Genomic DNA, 13,238 nt, shown 5'->3' on the forward strand with positions numbered 1-13,238 from the left:
CCAGAAGAAACAAAAGCTTCTCTGCCCCTGCAACCTGCAGACCCAAAGCAAATCTATGGTGGCTACAACTCCAAAGAAAGATGTGGCCGGGCAGATTCTGGGAGGGGAGATGGGCATCTGGAGTGAAAGTTGAGGGTGGCAGACTGCCATTTTCAGAACTTCCCTGGCAGCCTTGTGGAATGAGCCCATGAAGAAGAGACAGCCTCCCAAAAATTGGGAGCCCAACACAGGGGGACGAGAGATATGAGGCAACTCACTAGACCTTGTTCAATGCATAAAATTTCAGACTAATTCTAGAATCTGTAGACTAAGCAAAGCAGATAACAAAGTGTTGGCATTTGAGAAGTGAGAGCATATATTCAAGGAGACCTGCACAGGAACGGCACTTGTCCATAATAACAAAAGCATAAAATAACTCAAATTTTCATCAGCAGGAGAATGGATGTCTAAACTACGGAATGTAGACACAATTAAACGTATTGAACAAGTAAACTACAATGACAGATGATATTTTAGCACTATAATATTAAGTGATATGATACATCCAAAATGACACAGATGATGATAGTCTGTATAAAGGTAAATACAAGTAAAATAATTAATATAAAATGAATATGTACATATGTGTGTGCAGTAAAATTATATAAAAGAAATCAAAGGTATAATAAATCTCGGTGATGGCTACCTTGGATGGGAAGAGAATGGAACTGGAGAACCATATGGTTAAAAGCAGGTAATTGTCCAGGATAATTGTTAATGTTTATCCTAAATGTTCTTTTTTCATCCCCATACTAATTATCATCTTCTAAACGATGCTATTTCTTCTTCTTATCGTATGCTCTGCATACTAGGTCTCTAACTGTCATTGTTCCTTTCTGATTTGTTAATGACGCTCCAAGTGCAGCAGATGCATTTTAAATGGAATGGTCACGATATGTGTCATAGATGAGATTTGAGCAAAGTTTCGAGGATGTTAGAAAACAGGTCATAAGGATATCTGAGGGAGAGGATTCCAGGAGATGGGTATGGCTGCTGCAAACGTGCCAAGGTTCATCTGTGAGTATTTAAGAAAAAGTCAAGGAAGCCAGTATGGGAATGGAAAGGAGTGAGTAGTAGGAGAAGACATCATAGGAATGAGAGAGAAGATAGAGCATCTGGGGCCTTATGGGCCGTTATGAAGCCTTTGGCTTTTACTGTGTTCACACATGTGCGATGAGAGAGAGAGAGAGAGAGAGAGAGAGAGAGAGAGAGAGAGAGAGAGAGAGGTATTTGGGGAAAATGAGTGTTAGGATTTGACTTCGGGAGTAAAATAACGACTCTAGATGCTGTGCTGATGAGAGACTGTTGGGAGGTGGGAAGCAAGGTTGGGATTAGACCAAGTAGAATCCAAGTACGACCTGACTGAGAAATCATGGTAGCTTGGTACTTGGTGGCAGCCATGGAGATGTTGAAGACTAGTCAAATTCTGTACAATGTGGGACAAAAAGAAGCATCAAGATAACTTAAAGGTTTTTGGCTTCAGCAGCTGGAGCGGTGAGTTGTCATGTTCTGAGATGGGAAAGACCATGACAGGGGTAAGATTTTTTGGGAGGGTGGAACAGGAATTCTGTTGCGATATATCAAACTTATTTTTTATCAGATATTTAACTGATATTTTAAAGTATGTAACATAATGTATATGACTGGAGTTCAAGAGAGAAAGAGACCTAGGATAAAGAAATAAAATTGGGAATCTTCGGCATTAGAGACGATATTTACAGCCTTGGGCTTAAATGGGATCCCACATTATCATCCATCATTTAAATTTATTGCTGGAAATTGAAAGAAAATTTTTACGTTTATATCCATTATTCATACTGGGAAGAAATTGTTCACAATAAATTTTAGTTTCAATAATCCTTGTCTACTCTCCCACATTAAGCGTGAAAAGTTAGAACACATAAGTATGCTCGTACTCAAACTAAACATCTCTTCACCAATTCTGCTCAGAATGAATAAAATACAGTAGACCTTGAACAACACAACGGTGGGGTTCTGAGGGGCGCCGACCTCGATAAAGTCAAAAATTCACGTATAACTTTTGACTCCCTCAAAGCTTAACTACTGATAACCTACTGTTGACCAGAAACCTTATCGATAACACAAACAGGCAGTTAACATATATTTTGAATATCATATGTATTATACACTGTATTCTTATGATAAAGTAAGCTAGATAAAAAACGTTATTAAAACTCATAAGGAAGAGAAAATACACTTAAAGCATTTATTATGCATGTATAAGTGGACCCTTGCAATTCAAACTCATGCTGTTCAACGGTCAACTATATTTTGTTTCAGGTTTTTTACTTATTCATATTATTTATTTACTTATTGCTATGATTTATATTACTTTTCAAAACCTAAGCCTCACTGCCTATGGCCATTTGAATGCTGTCAATGATTCACCCTTGTGAAATGAACACACTTCTGTTATCTGTTATTTTATGGTCTAATTCAAATTCCTTCCTCACTGGCAAGAGCATTGCTTCATCTCTATGTAGAGTTGTAATTTGAACTCTAGAAAGAAACAAATCCTTCAAAGCCACTAGGTTGTTAACACATAATCTCACCAGTAAAGAGGAAGGCAGACTGGCCAATTGACTGTCTTCTGTTTCCTTAGATAGTTGACATTATGTTACTCTCAGTGAACTGCCACACCATTTTACAGAAGACACCTTGTTTTATTAATCCTATATCCTACACACAATCTCCAGAGTATTAGACATTGTTTATTTCCCCTCATCTGAATCTAAATACATGAAGAGGAAGACTTTTAAAATGAAATAAGAACATGTTCTAACTAACCGTAAATCCCTGGTAGATATACATTCGTAATACTCTTTTTGTGTCAAATTTGTGAATTTTCCAAAGATTCCTTTGGTGCAATAGTATTTTTATATTGATCACTCCCTTTTAGCACATTCTCAAGTTCCTTTCACTAGGAATGCTGCTCCTGTATACGTTCTTCTCCTAGGGTGTTTTTTTTTTTTTTTTATGTTTTTAGGAATTTAGATTTTGTAAGATACTTTTTAATATTAATTGCAATCTCAGGTCTGTGATATGATAACTTACTGTGATCAATAAGCACCTGAACTCATTTATTAAAGTGATGTTGGTAAATATTTTTTTTTAAAATGCTTGGGATGTGAAGTATATTTCTTAGGTGTATTTATCTAAATCTTTATAAGATTATAAAACTATATAATCAGATACCAAAATTAACTCAAAATGGATCAAAGACTTAAACACAAGACCTGAAACAATAAACTGCATAGAAGAAAGCATATGTACTAAACTTATGGAACTTGGGTTCAAATAGGATTTTATGAACTTGACCTCAAAGGCAAGGGAAGTAAAAGCAAAAATAAATAAGTGTATCCATAAAATAAATAAGTATATCCAACTAAAATGCTTCTACACAGCACAAGAAACCATCAACAAAACAAAAAGGCAACCAACCAAGTGGGAGAAGACATTTGAAAAGGACACCTCCGATGAGAGGGTGATATCCAAAATATATAAAGAACTCATGCAACTCAACAACAAAAAGACAAATAATCCAATTAAAAAATGGGGAAAGGACATGAACAGAAACTTCTCTGAAGAAGACATACAAATGGCCAACAGATACATGAAAAAATGCTCAACTTCACTAGCTATTAGGGAAATGAAAAACCACAATGAGATATCACCTCACACATGTTGCAATGGCTATCATCAACAAGACAAATAATAACAAGTGTTGCAAAGGCTGTGGAGGAAAAGGAACCCTCATACACTGTTAGAGGGAATGCAAATCTACCCAAAAGATCTGAAAACATTTATCTGTAAAGATAATGTTCTGATGTTCACTGCAGCATTATGTACGGTGGCCAAGATACAGAAACAACCAAAGTGTCCTATGATAGATGATTGGATAAAAATGTGGTATATATACACAATGGAATACTACTCTGCCATAAGAAAAGATGAAATACCATCATTTGCGACAACACAGATGGATCTTGAGTTTATTATGCTAAGCAAAATAAGTCATACAGAAAAAGTCAAGAACTATATGACTTCATTCATATGTGGTATATAAAACTGAAAGCAACAAAGGAACAAGATAAACAAAGAAACGAAAACTCATAGACACAGACAATAGTTTAGTGGTTACCAGAAGGTAAGGGAGGAGGGGAGATGGTAGACGAGGGTAAAGGGTATTGAATACCTGGTGATGGAAGGAGAACTGACTCTTGGTGGTGAACACACAATGTCATATATAGATGATGTATTATAGAATTGTACACTTGAAACCTATTTGATTTTACTAACCATCGGCACCCCAATAAATTAAAAAAAAAACTATATTATAAGATTGTCATGTAATAAAATTGACTGTCCAGACTACTATGACAGCACCTAATCAAGGCCTTTAATAGAATCCTAGAGACTTGCTACTCTAGGTGTGGGCCAAGGGCCAGTGATATCAGCCTCACTTAGAGACTTTTCAGAAATGCCGAGTCAAGTCTTCATCCCAGAGGCACTGAGTCAGAATCCACATTTTAACAAACCCTCAGTAGAATTGCTGATAGTGTTGGAGCAGCAGGTGTAGAGAAGAAGCTACGCAACGAATGTTTTCTGAATAGAAATGCAGTATACTAGAGTTGTGGACTAGCAAAATGTAGGCCATTGTGGTCTTTCAAAATTAATACAGTTTAGATTAATGAGCAAAGAACATCCATGACAGAAGGGAGCTTTGTACTTTAGTTGTTTAACGGTCTATAGGATACTATTGTGATTCACCTAGAAGGCCACATCCCCATTGAATTAGTTCTTCATTCTCTGATGAAGACTCAAAAGGAGACAGGAGAAGACCAGGGCATAATAATAAAAAAGAGAATAGAGATCATTTGCTGTTAGTGCAGCTAGCTACCTATCCGTCAGTCAACAAACCTAACAGAAAATATTTATAAAGAACGAAGCTGATTCAACAGAGATTTAAAAGTTGTATGGGCCAATGCCATTGGCTTTTATTTTTTCAACCATTAGTACTGTTGGATTATTTCTCAATCCTGTACTTGTTAAACAAAAAAAAAAGTACAAAAACTGAGGCCCATTTAGAAAATAAATGATTTTTCCTATCCTCTTTGGATTGGTACTCATTATTCATCTGCTTGGCACTTATGCTTTGGAGCACTGAGGACAGAGAAAATGGTAATAATTGTAGGGCCAAAATGTGCTTGAATTAGCAAATCAATATGTCGATCAACCAACTGATCAATATGAGCCCTTGGATAATAAGGTGGGGGCATTAGACGTTGTGATTAACATCAGTTCTTCTGGGAAAGAAGACTATGGTGAGTTGTGAACAGGAAGAGTCCTAGGAAATGAGAAGATGGTGCTGCCCTGTAGGCCTGAGGGAGAAATGGCCAATGAAAAACGAGGTATCACAGAGCAAATCCCTTTCCAGACATTTCCCACAGCTAGCTTTATTTATATCCACTTCCATATAGTAATTTTTTTCTTTTACATTTGTACATTTTCATCATTTCATTTTTCTGAAAATGGTTTAAAGCACATGTCATAAACTTGAAAATACACAAAAAGGATGTGGTAAATGAGCAGTATGTTAATTTACGTTAAATTTTAATGTGGATTTAATTTCAATGATGAAGTGGGATAGAAAGAAGAAGGATAAATGAGTTGACAAAGTCTAGGTCCTCTTCTCAGTGATACTTCGGGGGATAATATTCACATTCTATTTTTACATGATTCTTAAACAGGTCTTTTCCCTGTTTAGTCTTAACGTCTAAATTACAATTACACAAGTGATCCATGTGTCTGCTGAAAAAGGATAGGAATGTATAATAAATTGTGCAATGTGTACTCAAACGTACAGTGTTCTGATCTCACCAGGGAGAAAATTAAATAATTTAGCAATTAACAGTAAATGTAATTTTCCAAATTAAGAAATCTGAGCTAAATAATTTTTAGGCTGTGTGACAAAATAATGGTCACCTATGAGAATAAAGAATGACTAATTTCGCCAATAGTTTCCTCATTTTCAAGTGGCATCTGTAACATTAAACGATTAGTCGATCGCTTTTCTTCTCTGTGTCTCTCAGACTATAGTATAAGCTAGAGGAGGAGAGGAAGGACCACACATCTGCCTTGTTTCCTGTTGCATCTCCCAAGTCACAGTAATGTACCAAGCATAGAATAAATCTGACTATAGGAATGAATGAGTTCAGTGCACCAGTCAGAAACAACACATTATTCAGGGATAATTAAACTGACCCCGTTAAAACGAACGTGCAGAGGATGTGTTTCTTCTCAGACCCTGTTCGTTTTCTCTAGCATGTAATTGATGCATGGAGAACTGTTTTTTAAAGGATAATTGGGAAATACAATAAAAGCATAGAGAAGTAAATTACAATTATGAGAGCAACAAGGCAGTCTAAAATCCCTAAATACATCACTTGTTGAGTAGATAATGGGAGCCCCGCCTCACGGGGTTTTTGTAAGGAGTAGCTGGAACTGGACACATAAAACAGAGAAGCAGGGGGGAACCAAAGAGTCACCATGATGTGTCACACATGTCACACATGTCCTTCACGCCCTTCAACAATGCACTGCTGTGTTTCCCCAAAAATAAGACCTAGCCCGACTATCATCTCTAATCCATCTTTTGGAGCAAAAATTAACACAAGACCAGGTATTATATTATATTATACCTGGTAATATATTATATTATATATTATATTACATTACAATGTATTGTATTGTATAGTATTAGGTTATATTATATTATATTATATTATATTATATTATATATTATATTATACCCGGTCTTATATGAATATAAGACCAGGTCTTGTATATTAATTTCTGCTCCAAAAGATGCATTAGAGTTGATGATCCAGCTAGGTCTTATTTGGGGGGAACCACAGTAGGTGGTGAGCAGTACTGGGGAGGGAATTGGGGCTTGAGATAATCAGCAAGTGGGTCAAGGAACACTGCAAGCCAGCGGTGCGATGGGCATTTCTATCTGTGTTCCTGTGTCTACCACACCACCCTGTGAGGAGACAAGCTAACGCTAACGTGATGAAGCACACGGCGGCAGAAGTACAATCATCTCCAAGAGGATAAAGTTTTCCCGTAAAAAGAAAACTGAATGAGTGAGACCACATGTCACCCAGACAAACTACAGGTAACACAGTTACTGACATGCATTTTCAAGAAATTAAAACAATTCTGGAAGACTGAAGGAAGATGTTTTATCAGTCTCCCCTCCCCGCATTTGATTATCTACACTTAGGCTTACTGTTGCTCCTTCTTATAGACATGCAACCAACTTAATAATTTACTGGGAGCAGTTGTAACTTACAAGTTAGTCTTTCCAATTTGAAAGGCAATCATATGTACCTTTTTAGACACTAAGATAAGCTCCTCGTGCTTAGCTTAGGAAATTTGTACCAGCAATCACTCAGATTACTTAAATACAAGATTTGCTGAGGTGAGTAAATTCAAGGCTGGTTAATTGCTTCACATTTTTTAAGTGAAAAGCATCTTCTTTACAAACCTCAAATACAATCAAGGAGAAGCTCAGTACAATTTGAACACTTTCTGCAGCTCTTTGGTGACAAAACTGCTGACTTGGTTGTTCTTTCATCAGCTCATACTGAACCCAAAATGAAGAGAATAAAATATGAATTTTGAATCTTTATGTAAACATCCAGATGACATATTCTGCAGGGAAGGCAGTTTTGAATATTAACGATTTTTGTACAGACTCACATTGCATTGTACAAAAGCTTACTTCAAACATTATGCAGAAGAAGATGGAATGTTTGTTCCCAGATGTAGCAAATTGTTTTGGATGACCCAGCCCTGAAATCTGCTATGATAAGTAAATGGAAAATGACTTTTTGTTACTTTTTTAAGTTTTTTTTTTCCCCTCAAGAAGTCAAGTCTACAAATGTGATTATTAATTATTATACTATGTCTATATTTCTCTTTCTGCCCAAAAATAAAGTAACAATTTTTTCTCCATAAAAGAAAAAAGTAAACCAAACCAATGGATCCATTTAAAGTGCTACTAATAGACTTTCAAAAAAAAATTGGAATTTATACATTACGTGAAATTCAATTATCCTTATTTTAAAAAGGATACATACCATCAAGCCTAAACTCCTTCCAAGCCCTTATCCATAACCCGGAAGTTAACATGTCTCTCACTCTTAAAATTAGTAGCATTAAAAGTCTCTTTCAAAAGTTAAACATTCTTTCTTTCTGGTGTTACACTCAAATTTCTGGAAACAGTACTCCCTTCTATCTTATTTTATCTCTTCTCATTCATTTCTTATCCCACTACATTCTAGCTCCCGTATCTATCGCATAACTGAAAGTAATACTGCTAAAGTCGCTGAAATTCTCGAATTTTTTAATCCAATGGACTTCCTTTGGTTTTTAATCTAGTCTCTGTAATACCATCATTCAGCCAGAATTTTCTCCTGGATTTCCTGAATACCTCTGGTTATCCCTTCTCTTTGTATTCCTGTATAAAATATTTCTTAAATGACTACTCTATCAGTCATTGTACTAGACACCAAAGAAAAATAAAGTGAAGAGTGGTCCAAACTGTTTCGGTAAGTGAAAGTTAACATTAAATAATGAAAATATAATGGTATAAGTGCTATAAAGACAATATATACAATGGGTGATCGGAGGCAAAAAAGAAAAAATCAATTTCTGTTTCTTTCATGATTTCTAGTTTCTTTTCATGCTTTCATTCACTCACACATCTTCATTTTATGAAGCTTGCTCTTGCAGAATTATAATTAGAAGATAAAAATTAATATCTGCAAACTATTTGAACTCAGAATTTCACCTCCAGAATTTACCTGGAACCAACAGTACATGTGGATACAATATTTTCATGGAAATGTTAGGTACAGCAATTAGAAAATATACTGTGAAAAGTGTCCATTCATAATGCCATATAAAATGATTTTTTTTAAAAAGCATAAAAGGAAATATATTTCAATGAAGTAGAAAAACAATCTTAAATTTGATCAAAAAGAAAATGGCTCCATTAATGATGATATATAGCCAATTAGAGAGAGAGGGGGAGAAAAAGAGAGAGAGATCTTTCTACATAGGTACGTACAATAATTTTGACAGAGTTAAAATCACTGATAAGTGAATGATATCCACAGAGAAACAATTCCAGAAGCAAAGGCTTATGTGCTGCTGTGATACTAAGGAGTGCAATTCCAGGGAACAGGACTGAGTGGGGAAGAGAAAGGACCAACCTCAGGGCCACTTGCTGTGAATCCCTAGTGATTGTTTGATCTCTAGGGACATTATTCCCAGAGAAACAACTACTTCTGAGAACAAGACAGTACATCTTGGGGCATAAGGCAGATTTTGTCCACGAACCCTGACCTCCCACATGTCAAACTTAACAATTGTTGCCTGGAATGGGTGAGTGACAGCACTTAAGGTTTTTGGTTTTTTGGGGTTTTCTTCCACCTCTAAGATCCCTGAGTCCAAAAAATGTCTGCACTGGCTATAACATTTGGGAACTCTGCCTTACCATGACCCATAATTTGAAATCAAGCCTTCCAATAAAGAAAAACAAATACTGTGCAAAAGGTGATGTATTTCTTGGGGAAACCCATGCAGCCATGGAGATTAGCAGCAGAGTGGAGACACACTGGAATCTGAAATACTACAGAAAACTCAGTGTTATCCTAAACTGCTACGTCACTCAAACGCCAGTAATTAAAACAGGAAGAATACTGTCATAACTTATTTCATCATAAGAATAATGTCCTCCTCTTCTTACACATCTTCTTTTTAATCGGAACATGCCATCAGTGGCGTAAGACAATTTATGCTGAAACAATGCGTGGCGTACTAGCTGTCTATCTAGCTATGCAGCTATTGAGCAATTTATTCAAATTCTATTTCCAAGAATATAAAGAATGGTTTGGGAAAAGATTCATGAGTAGAGTTAAGATTAGTTTATTTCAATTCATTCAATGCATTCATCAATGTACTAGTGCTCTGTTACAGCATGGACAGAAATTCAATTACCTCAGCCATTTGATTTCACATTCGGAAAGAAAATATTCCAACCGAAGTCTATCGATAGTTTTCAAAATCAAGTATGAAAATAATTTTAAAAGATAATCAAAATAATGAATAAATAAAGCTTAACTAGAGGAAAAATTCCACAGACACGCATTCATCTTAGGAAAATATTTAAAAGAATGTCCAAATAAATGTACATAATTAAGTTCTACAGAGAGGAATGAGTAAAGAACAAAAATGGGTTTCTATTAAAGACCTTCTTTAAGTGAATATTTCTAGGCTAAGTAATGCATTGTTATTCTGAGACCTGATTATCTTCCTTTGGAAATCAAGGCCGTCATCTCCATCTAGTGACGATGGAGTAGGAATACTGAATTTTCTCACCCTTTCTTTTACTGTACATTTTACATCAGGTGATTAGAAAAAAATATCAATATAGTAATAATACGTAGGGGGAAAAGGCTAACCTTTTGTTGGTAAATAGACACATTTTTTTTATTATTCGCATCAAAATTTGAATATGTCATTTTCTTCGAACAAGTATGTCTGTTTCCTGCCTACGCTACACAAAGCTAAGAAAATACCAGACACCACAGTTTTAAAGAAACCTGGTAGACTGATGGTCTGGATTTTTAAAGAAATGAATAACTGCAGGAAAGGACTGTGTGGGAAAAGAGCAATAACTCTGACTGGAGTAGGAAAAGACTAGTTAATTCTTAAAATAAATGTAGTCAAGAAGAGAAAAGCAGAAGCAGGTGCTCCATTGATATGATGCCAAGTAGATCTCTTTTGTGATTCCAGTTATTCCAAATAACTCCTTTGGGTGATCCCTTTTTTTTTTTTTTTTCAGATTTATGAAAACTGCACTGGAGGATAGGGATAGGTATCGGGATTTGGCGGAGATAGAGGTCAGAAGAAGAGATTCACTCTGGCCCCAGCTACTTAAATACTGGTTCATGTAAACACAGAAAACCAATCCTCCTTCAGTCACTAGTAAAATCAGATGAGTTATTGATAAGTAGGGCCATCTGAAAACAACTACAACCACTGGAAGCCAATGTGATCGCACTCGATTCATGAGAAGTAGAAACACACCTAATCCAAGCGCTAACGTGGCCAGGGGGAAACTCTCACATTTCTGATGCTGTGCTGGGATATGGCCCGGGATCAGTAACCAGGGCAACTGCTCTGGTTACAGAGACCCAGAGCACGGTGGGCATGTCACCTCATGTATTCAAGAGACATATGTTATACTTTTTATTCATTGTATTAAATATGAGGCACATTTGCAAAAGATATTTTGTGACCTCCAATATCTATGTTTATTATTGTCACTCTTTCTTTCATGTGTTACTGATTTTCTTCCTGTAGCAAATATTCCCTTTGATTATATGCATTTTACGTTTGATTTTTCATAGCCTCTGTCGATGTCAGTTACCATTTATGTGTTCTTTTTTTCATTTTGTTGATTGAGGTGAACAGTTTTGAGTGCTTTTGAATATGCAGAATAATTTATATTTTATCTTAACTACTCTTTCAATCATTGTCTTTATGGGTTTAGCTTTGTCTATTAATTAACAATAGCTTCTCAGTAGACAGATTTTTGGGTTTTTTGTTGTTGTTTTTAATGCGGCAAAGTCCATTCATTGACCTCTTCTATAAATTTAGTTTGATGAGGGACACAACGAAACATAAACCTTATGTTTTTCAATAAATGCCTTATTCTGATATTGAACACATTGCATGAAAATGAGATGCACAATTGAGATAAGAAACTAAATAAATCTAGAGCTGCAACTTAACTTCCTTTATAAATTCAGGTTGGCATATAGAATATATTTTATTTTATGCCGATTTTTCTTGTCTCGAATCATATTACATTTTTTTTGCTCAATTAACTAGGATTACACATAATATTTAAAATGATTCAATTGCAGTAAGTCTCGTCCTATATATTCTTAATTTACACTGGCTATATTGAGAAGGTCAAGCATAATCCTTCCTTATGATCCGCAAAGCATTGACTTAGTATTTACAGTTTTGACTACAAGTGATTTTTTTGATGCTTCTCTTTTCATTTGATTATCAAGATGATAAGTGGAGGGCTGGATTGTAAGGCATTGATGATTTCTTTCTAGACTGTCAGAGCACAAACCTAGAGCCAAGACTCAGCAGTGCAATGGGGAAAATAGTGTAGGACAGAGTTTATTGCTGGATCAGTCCAAATCGGAGGACTAAGAGAAAGACACTCAGGGAGATTCTAAGGTGGTAGAAAAGTGAGCCACTGCATCGATTCATATGAATAGAGAGAATTACTGGAATATGCTGACAAAGACAAGGTAACTAGATGGATAGCAGGTTAAAGTGGAAGACTATAAAGACCGGCGTAGATTATGAGTATGAGGATCCCACAGCTAGAAATGGTTTTAAAACCAAAGGGATACTGATAATGAGCCAGGCTTGTCAAATGAAAGAAATGTCTTTCTATTCCTACTTACCTAACTTTTTTTTTTAAAGGAATAGGTATTGAAGTGTAAGAAATCCCTTTCCAAGTTGGAAGTAGTGTGATGGGTTTTCTTCTTTGTCTTGGAGATGTGATTAACTGCATTTGCAAAGGTACTAAACTGAATTATACTTAGTATTACTGGAACAAGCCACACATACTCTTGGCTGACTCTCATCTGTTAGATATTCATTGTCAGTCATGATTTAAGCTCGGTGTCTTTAATGGTGACAACTGTAATGTGATGTTTTCTTCTCACATTATAGATATTTATTCTCCTGATGATCTGTCAATAATTTCACATGGAAAAAAAATGTTACTGATGAAGCCACATTTTATTACCATATTAAAAAATGTAATGAACACACACACACGTGTGTGTGTGTATAAATGTGTATATACACACACACACACACACACACACACACACACACACATATATCCATCCAGATGTGCCATCATATACTGAATTACCAAAACTAATTTCTAATATGCTACAGAAAGAGTAGAATACAGGGCAATGATTTTTAGTGTTCTACTTGTGTTTTCTCTTTCTAAAAGACTAATTTTGAATGCTCTAGATATTTTCCAACTCTCAGAAAATATTTGA

This window comes from Rhinolophus hipposideros, assembly GCF_964194185.1.
Source record: "Rhinolophus hipposideros genome assembly, chromosome: 26".
NCBI classification, from domain to species: Eukaryota; Metazoa; Chordata; class Mammalia; order Chiroptera; family Rhinolophidae; genus Rhinolophus; species Rhinolophus hipposideros.